Raw genomic sequence first — 16401 nt, 5'->3', positions numbered from 1 at the left:
CAATAAAACTAAAACTAAGTCACTTTTACCCACTCCCCCATCTTGATTTTTGTTAATGACATCATCAGATCCTTCATCCCCTAGACTTGGAACCTCAGAGCCTTCTTAGACTCCTTGCTGTCCCTCACCCTATGATTGATCAATAGTCAAACCCTGCCACATCAGCCTCCTCAGTGCCCCACATTGTCCCTTCAGTTCCCTTCCCACTACCTCTGTGCCAACTCTGGCCCTCATTAGTGCTTGCCTGGGGACTGCTGCCACAGCCTCCCAATTGGCCTCCCTGCTTCTGGTCTTTCCCCATTTCAATATATTTTTCACTCTGTACCAGAGTCGTGTTCCTGAAATACCTCTCTGGTATGTCACTCCCTGTTCTGATACTGCTCATATCTCCCCAGTGCCTACAGAACAATGGCCAGATGACTCAGCATGCCAGTCAGGATCCTTAGGATTGGGGCCCAATGCCCATCTCACTTGCTCCCTTCTGTTTCCCCTGCCTTTCAGTCGTGGAATGCTCCTTGTCCTCTCTCTCTGCCTTGGTTCCTGCCCTTCCCATCTCTTCATCAAAACCCAACTAGTTTTCAAATGCTTCCCCACCTAAGAAGTCTTTCCCAGTCTTTCTGGCCAGAACCCGTCTTCCGCCTCTGTATTTTGCTGACACTTTGTTGTTATTTGATATACGTCTTAGATGGAACTCACTCTTTTTCTTTTGAAACAGTCCTATAAGCTGAGCTAAGTGGTTTACATGTCTGTCCTTTTTTAACTCTCATAAGTCTGTGAAATAGATTTTGTTAAAACCATTTTACAGATGGGAAGACTGAGGATCATATAGACTAAGCTACTTGGCCAAGGTCATATGGGTAGAGAGACAGCATCTCTTCAGATCACACTCCTCATACTCCTTTCGCTACACCAGGTCACCTCCTTTAAACAATGATTCTTCTCTGTCTTCCCTGAGGACAAAGAGCCACAGGAATCTAAGGGAGCTAATATGACCATTTAACAGTGACAAAGCAGCTCTGACTTTGGACTGTCCTAGACCTAGTTCTTTACTCAGCTTTTCTCCTGTCAGACCCTCTTCTGATATTTGGTTACTGTTGCCTTTTGAAAGTTTCATTATTATGCATAATGTATTCATTGAAGGGCAGCATTTCCTGTAATTTATGTCTCTTCATTTTACTACTCAGCAATTCCTCAGTATTTAAGCTCATAAATTTCCAGTTATTGTCCTATATTTACACATTGCATCTGCTGGAGAAGTCTGTGCCATTTAACGCTGTGTAGAATCCAAAGGGACACTTACAAAGCGGGCAAGCCTGCAGCTTCTGCCTCTCCTAAAAAAGTCAGATTGCTCATGATCAAAAGCAAATAATCATACCTTTATTCCCCTTCTTGTTTTTATCTTATTAAATAACAGAAGGGCTTGATTCCCCTGACTTTCTGAAATCATCCCCAGCCCGTTCCTGGGAGCCTGGGTTGCTGGCCTCGTAGTCCCTTTGTGGCCGCGATGCATTTTGCAGGCTGTGCCTCTCCACCAGCCTGCCGGATGGCCTCCCTCCCCTCTGAAAGGCCAAACAGTACTAAAACCTCACCTCCTCTGGCTCTCCGCTCCCTTTCTTCCTCTTATATTGTTCTGCCATTGCCCCAAGGCCAAAAGATCTTTGGGGCAGTGGCCCTGTTTGGTGTTTGGCACAATTTCATTTACTGAACATCTCTATGTACATTTATGATGCCATATAACTAATAATAAAAACAGGACAGCCTAGGGCACCGTTTTTTATTGTCAGCGCCACAGCAGCTGTGGGGGATGGGAAGGTGAAGGACAGAGAGGGCAGGAAGGTTCAAGACTCGCCAACAGAGGCCGGCCTTTGCTGAGCCTGGTCTGCTGAGCCACATCCACTTCCAAAGGGCTGCGATAATGATCTGAGCTTTGTCCAGACCATCTCACAGGGCCAGTAGAACAGACTGAAATGGAGGAGTCTGGGTGCTGTGGGGGAGCTGCCTGTGCTGTGTACCCCACTATTTTTCAAGTGGCAGGTTTGCCCATCTCTAGGCGCATGCAGGATGGACGACATCCTGGACAATGGAAGAGCTCACGCTGTTCATCACTGCCTGTTGCTAAATTGATGCGGCTCTCCTCGGACGCCATCAGCTGTGCAGTAATCCATATTGATGGCTGGGCTTGAGATCAGCCGTTTGTATGCTCTGCATCCCTCTGTAACTGTCTGCTCTTTGCAGACGTGGACTGGGTGGTATATGCCTCAGATCCTCTGGCTCAGACTTCAGCATCTTGAAAAGGCCATTAAAGGGTTTTAAAGGCAAAAATTTCCTCCATGAAGGCATTCTCAGGGGGCAGCATAGAATAATGGAAAGAGACCTGGCTCTGAAATTAAGTGGCCTGACTTCATGTTTTAGGTTTGCCCTTTGTTATCTGTGTGGCCTTGGGTAAATCGCTCAACCTCTCTGAGCCTCAGTTTTCTCTTCTACAAGTAGGGACAAGAGGCTAACTCTACCTCACAAGATTGTTAAAAAATCCTATATAGTCTTTTTGTATATTAGAGTATATATATGCTTTATTTGCTGAAGAGTGCTATACAAGAGGTCATTATTATTGATACTATAGTCGAATATTTTATAAAGGCAAGAAAGGTACAGAAGGAAATGTCTATGCTACATACGTTCCTATAGAGGTGTACCAAGGCGATGACAAATGTTGAGACCTGTACTAAAGAGCGAAGAGAAATAAACTGCTCTTTTCCATTCTAGATGATTCTTATTATTTCAGATGCCGCAGTTGATCTGGAGCACTCGGCACAATTCTGGCACAAGTGGATTAGTGGCAGCACCTGCTTCAGAAAGAGCAAGTGAACCCTCTCTAAGCTTAAAATAAAAATCAATGCTGAGTTTTACATCTATTCAGAATGTGTGGTTCATAAACAGTTAAAGGAGCTTGTTCAGTGGGGATCCATGGATTAAACACTGGAGAGCACATGGCGGGGATGTACTGGAAAAATGAATTCTGTCCACCTCACTGGCCCTGACTGCGGAAATACTTGGTTAGCTGGAAGCAGCCCTTGAATTAGCGAGAACCAAAAGGGACTGAACCTAGTTTACAAAACGTGTGTCAGTGCAAAACAGATTCATTTTGGATGGGGTACTTAGAGTGCCAAAGCGAAACTCCACACACAAAGGAAAGTGGACTGACCACCCGGGATGAGGGCCAGCTCGCATGCTCCTCTGAAGTTTCTTTAACGATCTCAGCTGTTTCGGCCCCACCTGCCGTTTGTGAAGGCACCGATTCCCATCATCTTCTAAAATGGTCTCTTCTTGGCTGTATGCAAACCCTCATCAGCACTCCGTGCGTGCTATTTCGGGGGTTATTACAGATGCGTTCACCTTTATCTCTGAGCTGCACATGCTAAATGCTGCCCTGGGCCCTGCGGAGGAAAGGGGTCAATTCCCCCTGTATATTCTGAGGACCTGGCAGACATTTTCAGAAACAGAAGGTTTATAAAGAAGACAGAGGTGGTCTGTTCTGGGGGGATATTTTCTTTTGTTCAACAAGGAATAAGCCCTGTCGTACTTTTTTGACTTGCCAATCTGCTAATTTGAACAAAAAAGTTGAAAAAGCGTCTACCTTTCTTTGTAACTGAGGAATCCATTTGGCCTATAAAAATGATATGTCCATGAGGAGGGGTTTCCTCAACTGCAGGCAGAGGAAGAGGTGATGGCTGCTTCAGATTTGCTTGGCTTCTTCTGCTCTGGTGATTTTGACTAGTTTTTATATATTGGAAGGTATGTCTACCCACGGCCCCCAAACCCAGCATTTCAGATTTCCTCAGTCATTAGCAGGAAGGAATGGGATCAGAGCAGACACTCACAGCCATTTATCTTCTTCAAAGGCTGCATTCTTTGTAAATGAAAGAGGCCAATCAATAGGGCAATAAGGAAGGAGGACCAGTAGCTGGGAGGGCCCCTCTGTGTGGAGAGGTCTAGTCACAGCCAGGGCCCCATTCACACTCCATCCCAGAGATGCAACTTGTTAGCACCCCAGAGAGGAAAACCAGAGGTTTGTTTTTTCAAATTAGCTCTCTATTAAACAGGACAAGATGGTCACAGTGAATATTTTCATGCTGGCATCTATAGAGTAAAGGTGCACATCAGTTCAATATCTGAGCTATTGAAATCAGACCAGGTATACATCAGCCGTCTATTAGAAGGCAGTGCTGTGGAGGGGAGGTCACAGACCAGGAGTCAGGCAGACTGGGGTTCCAATCCAGCCTTCGCCACTTATCAGCTCTGTCAAATCATACAGTCATTTTGCTTCTCTGGTCTCAGTTTCCTCATCTGTACATTGGTATAAGAATAGTATCTGCCTCATAGGGTATGTTGGGAGGATGATATATGATCGTTCATGTTAAAGTATTTCACAGACACATACTGTTCAGAAATGTGAGAGGAAACTAAGATGCTAAAACTTTGGGGAGAAGAAATAGACCACTCTATGAGAACCCCTCTAAGGCCCCTTGAGGTTGTCCTGTCATGTGGGTGTATCTGCAATTTCTTTGAGGAGGAACCATTTCCTGAACTGTGAGGCTTCCCTTGTCATGAAGAGATGAAGTATAATTATGAGTTGGATGGATATGACATGCCAATATGTGAAGAGACTAAACATAACCACTGCGAATCTCCAGGGGTTTAATCACATAATTTTTGACTGGAACAGAACCCTAGAGCATATACAGCCTCATCCACTCATTTTGTGAAAACCCTGAGAGAGATTAAGTGACTTGCCCAGGGTCACATGTTGAGTTAGTGGATTGAGTTATATTCCCCTTTCATTTCATCTAGGTAATTTCCCAGAACTCTTTATAAAAGAGTATATCAATATTAAGAAGGAATTACATGGTCTTTCAAGCAACTACAGGAATATTCCAATATCTTAGAGAAAAAGTATATAGTCTGTGGTTCCTCATTTGGCCAAAAACCCAGTAGAAATCTCCCTTCACACTCATTCTTGAGTTCTGTCCTCAGGTCTGTGCATTTGATCCTTGGCCAGGTTGCAGCTCAGGATTCCCTGGGTTTTCCCATAGTAATCCCTGTTGCCTTTATATCCAGTGAAGGGACTATGGGGGTCAAATGAGAGTGACAGACTCTGCCACATACCCCAGGTCGCCCATGCATGACAGCCCTGTGGGTCACTTGTAGAAACCCTGGTGGACTCTAAGCATTGGATTTCATTTCCTGCTGCAGCAGAACGTCCACAAATCCAGCGAGTATTTGAGAAGAAAAAAACGCTTCAGCAAACTGTATCTAGGTGGGAATTGTGCATCTGGAGGAGGGATGTCATTGATGACCCTGTTTTAATGATAAATACATAGCAAGGAATAGGATATATTGGGAGCATATGAGGAAGTCATTTGGTGTAAAACTAATTCGGCCTGACCTTGCTTTTCCAAAAGGGGCCTGTGGCCTCTGAACATGCATTGGATATCTGCTTTAAGCAATTAACATGTCCCAGAGAAAAGACCACATGCCCTTAAGATAAGGATGCAACTTCCTCCACATGGACATTTCCTTAAGGATAAGCATTTCTCCCTAGGCTAGGATTTGATTGCTCTGCTCATCCTGTGACCACCCAACTTGAGACAACAGACCTGCTACCTGCCACGCCCATCAGGACAGCAGACCTGTTACCCGCTGTGTCCATCAATTGCTATGCTGACAGGGCAATCTGGCAGGGCGATCTTGTTACTATTGTAAAAGGGACATTGCAATCATATGTGATACATGCTCTTTGATGGTATATAACCACTCTGTACACCCCACTTCTTTGGTGCCCTTCCTTCTTTGGGGAAGGAAGGCCCTGTGCTATATGGTCCTCAAATTTGGCTCATAATAAACTCACTCCAATTTTGATTTATAGATTGATTATGGATTATTTGCATCGACAGATTTCATTTCCCTGCTGCAGCAGAATGTCCACAAATCCAGTGAATATTTGGGAAGAGAAAACGATACAGCAAACTATATCCAGGTGGGAATTGTGCATCTGGAGAGGGGTAGCATTGATGACCCTGCTCTTGGTGGTGACAAAATTGCAAAATTGCCTTCTACTGCCCCTCCCTACTTGCAATCTCTTACTGAAAGGGTATGGGTTCTTTTGGTGACCCCAGCCCAGGATTCTACCTATAACATAATTAGAAGAGAAAAGACCCTGAGTCTATTTTTACCATAATTACTATTTATAACTTGTAATTTATAAATCGTGTGCTTCCAAAAATATATGCTCCAAGTTCCAATGTGGTAAGGAAGCATTTAATGTATTGTAATGAAAAGGCTATGGGTTTTGCGGCCAGAGAGACAAGGATTCAAATCGGTTCTGCCACTTACCAGCTCTGTGGCCCCGGGCAAATGACTTAACATCTCCAAGCTTTAGTTCCGTCTTACTTACTTTATAGACTTGTGTGAGTTTTAGAGATGTATGCGTTACACACTAGACCTAAAATTGGATGTTAAATAAATGCTGGTGATAATTCAAGTCAGGGCTTTCTATTGAGATAACATTCTAATGAAAAATATCTATCCTTGACATTTTTGAATATTAGAACCAATGACTGGCAACAAGGAAATACTTTGGATAAGCCAGTATAGACTTAGGAAACGACATACTGGCTCAAAGTCTTTTATTTATGCACTAACTGGTTAAAGATATACAATAGGGATTGATAAAAACTAGATTTTCAAATACAATACACCTGATTTTTCCATCGTCCTTGGATTCAAAAATGTAAGTAACAGATCTTGTTTTCATTAGTATTACTTCACTAGAAATCTCCGGCTCTAATTGTTGTAGACTTGAATTTTGCCCATTAAGATTCTCTCCATAATTTTATTTGTGTATGGCTCCCAATCACAGCCCCATGTACACAAAGAGAAATACTGTTTTCCTTCCAACCTTGCTTCCAGCTGTAACCTGTGTCTTCCTAAGCTCCTTTCCTCCCTCAGTACCAGGTCCCAGAGACCAGGCTTGACCACTGAAGCCTGTGGAATTGACTCCATACACTGAGTCTTGGCTGCGGGACCCTTGTGCAGATGAAGATGTCAAAAGGCAATCTGCAGTGAGAATGACAGTGTGATTAACCAGAATGAGGCCTAAGTCAGAAGTAGCATGGACCACTGGGAAATTAAGGCACCAATTTTCACCGTCAAGATCAGCTGTGATAGGGCAGTATATCCTAGCAACAGCAGAAGTCTTAACCTTGCCATCACAGCAAAAACTAATTTTGTGGTGTTATCCGTTCCAATATCTTTTAATCCAAAAAGTCTTTAAACAGAAAGTAAATACTCACACATTTCTTTTCCTACATCTGTCTTTCGCCTCTAATTGGGAAATCCTTAATTCAGTGAATTAAAAGGTTACTGAGTCTTAACACAAATTTCATTTACTTTCATGCTTGACGCAACTGTGGGAAACCTCATGAGAGAGACCAAGAGGGATTGTAATAGTTAACGTTAACAGCGGTCATGGAGAAAATGATACTTAAATCACCCTGGTGTATCTTAAACCAAACATACTATATTTTACTATCCAGCTGAACAGTGTTATAGCACACCATGTTATTATGTTGATTCAGATTTACCATAGGGCAGTGCCATCTCTTAAAACATAACCTCACAGAAAGTGGCCACCCAGTAAGAATGGAGGCTCTTTTGTCCCTTGACACCAGTGCTTTAAAGAGGCTTGACTATGATATATTTATATTTATAAAATAAGCATCATAGACCTTTAGCTGCCAGATCTGTTCTTAAGACAAGATAAATCAGCAATTTCATACACTGTATCAAACTGTCAGAACATGCAGTTTCTCTTTTGAAAAATAAGCAAAAATGAAACTGCTCTTCAGTGAGCCTGATCCTCCCATTGAAGGTAAAACTGTGCCAGAGGCCAAAATTATTCTGTACATCCTCATATATTTCCGGTTAGGAGACCCCCTACCCCAATTCCCTAAGCTGCCTCAGGTGCTGAGAAACCCTCCCTGAAGCAGCCTATTTTGCTCAGCCCTTCACAGCAGGGCCCAGCGCTCACCGGAGAGCTAGGAGAGCTAAGCCTTGTGCGCGAGACCCAGCGATGGGAAGGAGAAGGGCACAGGGGAGGGAGAAGAGCCACGGCCAGGGAAAGAGGTGAAAGATCTGGGCCAAGTGGAATCAGGGACACCAAGGGAGGAGACAGTTTTAAGAAAGAGCTGGGGGGCAACCGTGTTGAATGCAGCCTGGATATTATGAGGCATGTGGACGGAAGGAGATGGATTTGGAGGTCACCAGTGACCTTGAGGAGATCTCTTCTTGTGGCTGGATAGAGAGAGGCAAAGCGCAGGGATTAAGGAATGAGAAGACTGGTGGTGAAAGAAAAGAAAAGACGATAGTAGCTCATCCAAGTATTCACTACTCCGCCACCAGGGAGAATGGGGACCCTTCACGGGGTGATTGCAGGAGGTTGGAAAGCTGCCCAAATGCCTGTCCCATGGGCCTTGCAGGGTCTGTAATTCAGGAGAAGAGTAAGTCCTCATATTGAGGGGTAGAAAATCCTCTCTGTCCCAGAAATTCATTCTTGGGATAAAATGAGAGTCAGTCTACAACCCAACCTCCATGCCAATTCCCTAAGGGAAAAAAGGCAGAGAAACCCCAGAGCAGGCAGTAGAATGAGGGATCCATTTGCATATTTCTCTCAAATTCAGGCCAAGGATTAGGTTCCATTAAAGCACAGACATTGAATATAGGAGGCTTCTCCCACTGTGTGGGTTCCTGGGGGAGGCATTTTATTGGCAAGGGGTGACTTGGGTTTTGCACACTCATGACTTTTATTTTCTCTGGTCTTTGCAGAACACATTTGCTTTGGTGAGGACTAAGGGCCTGGCTCGGAGCTCTCTGGAAAGTCTTAGGATTTTACACAGGAATGCCAGGGCAAGTTTGCTGGTGTCTCGTTTGGCGATGCTGCTGGGGTCATTGCTGCTCTTATGGGTGTGAAGCTGTGTCTTGAAAATCTGAAGCTTGCCCAGCGGCACTCTTGCTTCCAGACACCCATGATCTCAGCCTTTCACTCCACCGACTGTGTGTAGGCCTCGTGTCTGAGATCAACCGCTGCATTTCCCAGGCTGCCCGTGCGGCTGCTGGGCTGCTCCTGTTAAAAATAAGCCTCACCTCTCCGCTCTGCTGCCTGCCAAACTGGGCTGGCAGCTGCCCTGGTCTCCCCTTCCCTACAGCTTCCTGCCAGCGCTCGGAGCTGCATATCACAGTGCACTCTGCACGGAATACTGTTTTCCTCCTTGCCCCTCTCAGAGCCTGTCAATCACCCACGTTACCTTCACCTTCTTTCCTCCTCTCAGAGATGTAGTATGGTGAATGTTAACATGCGTGGATTTGGGGACAGAATTCTAGCTCCAATTCTTACTAGCTGTGTGACCTCAAACATGTTACTTAACCTCTCTGTGCCTTTTTCACACCAGTCTTTAAGAACGATTTCTTGCATGACTATTTCAACCAAACTGTTGGTGTCTGAATTGTAGGAAAGTAAATAAGAAATATCCTGTACAAAGTAATCTCTTCATAAGACTTAATTCTATCTGGTTGCGCTACAAATAATAGCCATTACCACTGTTTTTTTTTAACTTACCAGTCTTTCTGACGAGTTTTCTCATCAATCTATTATTGTTGGATTGATTGTATGTTTTACAATTTATGTTTTTGCAGTATACTAAAGTACCTTGCATTGACACAGTTCTTTGCTGTTTGGCAAACATGCTTTCACACGCAATACTTCATTAGATCCTCAACAAGCCTGGGAAGTAAAAATCATGCTAGGTATTATTATCTGCATTTTCCTAATGATGAAATTCAATTCAGAAGGAACCCTCTTTTCCCAAGGTCAAATGCATAGCAAGTGGCAGTTGGCACTCCACACCTTGCAATGGTTGTCACATTAAAATAAACAACAGAGATTTCACTCCCACTTACAACTTGAGACGCTTGTGGCCCTTACTAATCCTCTCAATAATTTTGCAATCGAGTTTGGTTGTATTGTGATTCATTCTTTGGAAAGTTTCCAACAAGGATGGTGAATATCAGCGCCTGTCAAAAGAATGGCCAGTTTGATGCAAAGTGATGTGTGAGCACCGAGAGGACACTGTTAATTGATTCGTCAATGCCCCTAAGTGTGAACAGGTGTGATGAAGTGTAAAGAAGTGTGTGATGTGGATGTGGCAGAGCTGTCACACAGAGAAGACTTTGACTATTAGAGGAGATGACTCCTCAACTACTGTCTATCTTCCTGCCCAAACACCTGTCCCAAACCATCCTGCCTTGGCAATTTCAGGGGCCATAGGACATGTGCAAAGAGACATGTACCGTCGTAATGCACACCTGAGTTGGATGGACTTATATGGCCACATTGGGACTCAGAGTTGGGTTTTCCTAGAGGAAAGGCATCATCTCTGACATATTGTTAAGGACAAAGATCACTTCTCGGTGTAGGATTTTTTTTTTTTAACTGAAAAAGCACATCATCACCAAAATCCATTTTTAGATTAAGAAACCTGCACCTAGAGAGCCCTTCAGTCTGTTATAAAATATCCTCACGAAAATGCAACCACAGTGAAAAGCCAGGTAGTGTTAGAAAAGAAGAGCATAGCCAAGCACCTGAGCCAGGGAGTGACAAGAACGTGTCTGCAAAGGGAGGAGGAATAGTCGTGCAAATGTTTGAGCAAGTTCATGTTGCCTATCCCTCCTTGCACTCTTCCAGATGTCTCTGGTTACCTGCAGTCTGTTTCCACCTCTCTTCTAACCAGTGAGAGGTTAGCAAGTCAGAATATCATCAGCCCGGTCCTGTGTACTGTGACTTTTGCAGTTGGATAGCCTCTGTGTCTGAGAGCAGAAATGTCACATCCCCTGCCCCAACTCCATCCCACATATAGTACCCCTTTCTGCCTGGGGCTTTGGTTGGTTGGGGTTCTTCTGCATTCCTCCAGGGCATTGACCCACTCTATGGCAGTGGGAGTTTGCGGGGAGTGGTCTCCAGAAGCAAAGGCTGAGATAGAATCTGATGTGCAAGATGCTTATCAGGGATCAACTGGAAGGGAACAGAAGAAACAGATTGGACAGAGGGGAAAAAACAGGACTGTTATGCAGGTCAGAGATCAGACAAAGTGTTGGCCAACACGGTAGGGAACTGTGGAGTGGATATGGCCCATCAGTGTTGTCATAGGGTAACCAATTTGTCCTGGCCTGCCCAAGACTTTCCTTATGTCAGCACTAAAAGTCCCACATTTTGGGAGCCCTAGCACTTGTCCCGTGTTGGGTGTTACCTCTCACTGAGGCTCACTCTTGGACTCATAGGCTGACGTTGAAGGTGCTTCAGACCAAGACTGCCTGCTGAGCCTATCGCAGCAGCTATCAAGTCCTTGCTGGAAGGGAATTCTAAGTGGTGCCTCCCTGGTTCCACCAAAGGGAGATAGGATGCTGTATCCCCAGTCCTGGAGGGCCTGGCTCTCTTCCTTACTTTCTCCTGTCTCTGGTCCACCTGCCATGTTTGAAAATAAGCATGGACTTTGGAGATATTCAGGCCTAAATTTCAATCCCAGCTAGGCTGCTCATTAGTTATATGACCTTGGGCAAGTCAATCTCTGAAGCCTCCGTCTCCTATTTTGTGAAGTTATTGTAAAGATTCAATGAGATGATATATATGTAGTATCAGCACAGAGTAGGACATTGGTAAGGACGAGTCAACATTATTTTTCAGGGAAAGTCTCCTATCTTGGAAAATGGGAGAGAAAACTGCCCCAAGCAGCCCCCGCTCTAGTTAGCCTCCTGAGTCCTCACGCTTGCCCTTTAATCCCCTCTCAAAGGCGGCCTCTCACCTTTACCTGCTTGCTGCAATAGTTTCCACACCTGTGCAATTGGATGAAAGCAACAGCCCCTGACAACCAGGAATTCTGAAATACACAGAGGCAGCCAGAAGAGAATGACTTTTACTTGGGGGTTGTCTGCTCTTGTGCAAATCTGAGCGTCAAAGAGGGCCTGTGAGGCATCAACAGTCTGTGTTCAGTGAGGTTCCTGCAATTCTGAACTGCGGGCAAGGAAAGGGTAATGCTGACTGAGCTTGAAAAAGTGCAGTGGAAGACAAACAAATAAATGATTTAAGGTTTTGGAAGAAAGACTTTTGAAGAAAGCTTGACCTTAACCTCTGAAGCTTAGAGCAAAGCTCTACTGAGTGAAGGTGGGTTGCAGTAGCAAATTGGTCTGGACAAAACACACAGAGAGTCATTATGAGAGGAGGAAACCCTCCTCACCTTGTTGGGGCCGTGACTGCTGATAAGACATGTCCTTAAAGGGCAGCCTGCTGGGAGGAATTGGGCTAAATTCAAGGACAATGGCAATCCTCATTAGGGCCAGAAAGCTAGTGGCTGCGATATGGGGGCCAGCTTACCAGGCTGTTTCATGAGCTGCTTGCTTATGGCTGGTTGGCTCAGTTGGATCGAGTAGGGAGTTAATGAGGCCAAGAGCAGGAGACTGAATTCCTGAAAAGACCAGCTAGCTTTATAGTTTTCCATGGCTTAGTGGATTCCACCACTAAGCTAGACCATGCAACTCACATGTGTGTGTTTACTTGCTACCAGTGTCTCCTCAAGTTTACTCTCTGGGGATTTCACTGAATTCTTAGCAAATGTAGAGATATGCTATTTTCCTGGAGTCTCAACCAATGGTCTAGCCTATCAGTAAGCCGTTAATTCAATCACACCTTTATTCATTCTGTCAGTCAACAAATATTTGAGTGCTTCCTCTGTGGCGGTATTGTGCTAGGTGCTATGGATACAGTGGTAAACAAGAAAAAGGAAGACCCATCACTGAAGAAACAGGAAATTCAACACAGGAGAGAGACAAAGGTAGTGCGCAGGTGGATGTGAATGCAAGTCCCAAGGTGACAACTGACAGTTGTGTAGCAGTCCCAGAAAAAAATGATCCCTGATTAGAAAAAGAGGACAGAAATCTGTAGAAAAAGATATCTCCAAGAAAAAAAATAAAGGTAAACTGTTGGGATGACCAAAGAGTTTGAAAATATAGAGAGAAGATTTTCACTTCTGTTGATAAATTTGGAGTGAATAAGTGATACATACATGGAAAATTTTTAAGATGAAAAAAAGATAGTAATTACAGAGAAAATAATAAATTGTATGAGAAAAGAAATAAGCTCATAGCACAGGTAAAGGAGTTGAAAGACGATGCATATGGGGAGCTGAAATTGGGAATGTAGAGTGGGGTGGGGTGAGGGACTGCCCTTTTTCATTATAAATCTGGTGGTACTATTTGATTTTTTAAACTGTACATTTCTGACTCAGAAAATGTTTTTTAATTTTTTTAAATGATATGGATCTGAAAGCAAGGGTCAGCAGGCATTTAAAAATCTAAAAAACAGGTAGATGGATACAACACTATTCATTGAAGCACATAGTCTGTAACAGTGAAAACTGTTAAGTTAAATGTTCATCAATAGGGGATTGGTTAAATAAATATCAGTAAATCCATAAAACTAATGGACCATTTCACAGCCTTTGAAAATAAAGGGTAAGTTGATGTGAATTGACATGGAAAGATCCCTCCACATATTTTTAGGTGAAAAGATCAAGTTGCAGAAAAGTAGGTACCAAAGTGTGTGTGTAATATATACACATGTGTGCACATATTTATGTCTGTGCACATGTTTGTTCATACATAGGAAAATGTATGGAAAGACACAAAATAAACTATTAACTGTGGCTCTCTCTAGGGAGTGATTGGAACAGGATCAGAAGGACTTTTCATTTTTTCTCTCTAAATATTTATTGTCTGTATTTTTATAATGAGCAAGTACTACCTCCATTATTAAAGATAAAATACACAAAGAAAATATTGTTTAACTAAAACACAGAGAAGGGGTTGACTCAACTGCATCTGATTTTAGGAAGCTCACTAGTAGCAGTGCAGGGGACAGGCAGGGTGAGAAGGCACATGGACCATTAGGAGACAGCGCTGGTCCAGGCAAGGGATATGAGGACCTGAAATAGGATGCCAGTGGGCAGGATGGAGAAAGTGGAGCGATTCTGAGTTAGAAAAGGTGTGGCATAGGCTTTGCCTTGATTTCCCAGTAATGATGAGGGATTTGTTTTGATAGTTTGTGTTTTGTCACAGAAAGAAATGGAGAGTTGGCCAGGATCCAGAACTCCCCAAACTGTGAGCACCTCTGTTTAAGTCCCTAGGGTATCTCTGACCAGAGAATAAGTCCAGTTTGGTATCAAGCCGGCTCTGGTTCCCACAGCCCAACGGGAAGAATTTGTAGTGAGCAACTGGCAGTCTATGGTCTTTCCTACAGTCAGGTCCCCTTGGCCCCTTTCTCTTGGTCAGCACCTTCAAGAATTTTCCATACCTATGGTGAGGAGACACAAAGAAAGGCAATACAAACTGGAATCGGGGGGTGTGTGGAGCGGGGTAAGCATTTGAAACCCCAAGGTTGTATTCTGAAGGTTGTATTCTGAAGGTTCTGTTCTGAAAGTTGCCTGGAGATGGATGGGGCTGTAGAGGAGGGTGCCGGGGTGAGGCGACATGATCCATGTCAATGTGGAACATATCTCTGTTCAGCTCCCTTCCCACTGCAGAGCCAGCTGGAGAAGGAGGGGAAGGGAGGCCCAGAGAACATGTCCCCCCATCTAGCAGAGCTCTTCACAATCTTTGGTTACACAAAGGGAGGCCCAAATCAATCTTTGGGTTTGAAAGGATGGGCAAAGAAAAGAAAACGATGAGCAAGTTTATGAAAGACTAAAGCCTGAATCAGCGGAAAGAATAATGGGACATTAACCCGAATATGAATATCTGCTGTCCAATTCTAAGCTGTTTGCCTATCTGTGATATAAACTGCCTCCTTCTTCTTCAAATATTCAATAAAATCTGTTAGACACACAAAGGCCTTATGATTGTGGGTTTGGGGAGTGGGCGTAGATAAATGGAATGGATTGGGATATTCTTCCATATCTGGGAGAAAAAAATATGAAATAATGACAGCCCATTCAGTATAGCAAGACAATCCATGAAGCTGGGGGTAGGTTAACTTCATCTGAATCTTAAAAGAGGGAACAGCTCATTCTAACATTTATGTTAGATGTTGACAAAATTACTAAGGCACCTGGAATATGCAGTCCATAGGGATCAGCCCTCTGGAGTGTGGAGCAGAGCAGGGTAGGGAGTGTATCTAAGGGGCAAACAGAGAATGCCCAGCACCCACGGGCACCCCACCTTCAAGGAGGGGCAGGGAAATGCATTTCTCTCATGTGCCCTGAAGGGGAGAAACTGAAACATTTGTTGAATAGCCAAAGTGACAACCACAATAGGTTCACTGACTGAGAAAATTTCTTGGACTGTTTAGAAACCAATGCAGAAACAGTGGGGCTTATGTGACTTGGGGGCTGTTATCACAAAACCCTCCTTAACCAAATGCTCTACACGTTTCAATGCATTATTCAGTCCTCCAAAATGTGGTGTGAGGTAGGGTTCCCGGTCCCTCGTGGCTCTGTACTGTGATTGCCGTGGAGCCGGGACTCTTTACCTATTCAAGTATATTTGAGAAGCGGTAATAAAGAAGGGACTTTCTTATGTCGTTTATATTTATACAATGCTTTGAAGTATAGCAGGCTTGTTTATAAGCATTGTCTGATTTTGTATGTGAAAGATTCTGTGGGGTGAGTGTTATTACCATCGTTTAGGTAGGGAAAACGTCTCTGAGAGAGGTGAGTTAGCAACTTTCATGAGCTTTTACTGTGCGCCAGACCCCATACCAGGCCCCGGTGGTGCAGCTATGAATAACGTCAGATCCTCTTCACCTAAGCCTCCCTGCCTCATGGCCATAGGGGCTGCTTTCCTTTGGGGATGGGAAAAACTGGCACAAGCATCCTAGCCTCAGACAGCACTAAAGCTGTAGGGTTCCTGGAGCAGCCACCACCTAGGCACTCCTGGATGTTCTATGCTGGGGTCTACTCAAGAGGGTCTTGGTGCCTGAAAGCCTGAGTCCGTGTAGGTCTTGTCCTCGTTTGTTTTGACTTGGCCTTCCTGGTGGGAGAGCTCCTGGGAGCAACTGATTCCAAAATACAAGCATGGTGGTTGCTCTGGGAAAATACCCCACCCTGACCCCTCATCTAAACCTCTGATCGCAAAACCACGAGGGAAATATGATTGCAAAGTTCAGCAAGTCATGTGTAGCTCACCAAGATCTAGAAGCAAACAGAGGACCCTTTTATCTCTTCTCTTTTTTTCAAATCTTGGGTGGGCCCTAAATGGAGAACTCTTGGTTTCCTATCTTACGGGTATACTCAGAGGTATTCACAG

Source organism: Diceros bicornis, chromosome 5, assembly GCF_020826845.1.
Source record: "Diceros bicornis minor isolate mBicDic1 chromosome 5, mDicBic1.mat.cur, whole genome shotgun sequence".
NCBI classification, from domain to species: Eukaryota; Metazoa; Chordata; class Mammalia; order Perissodactyla; family Rhinocerotidae; genus Diceros; species Diceros bicornis.
Note: the sequence above shows the minus strand (reverse complement) of the source record.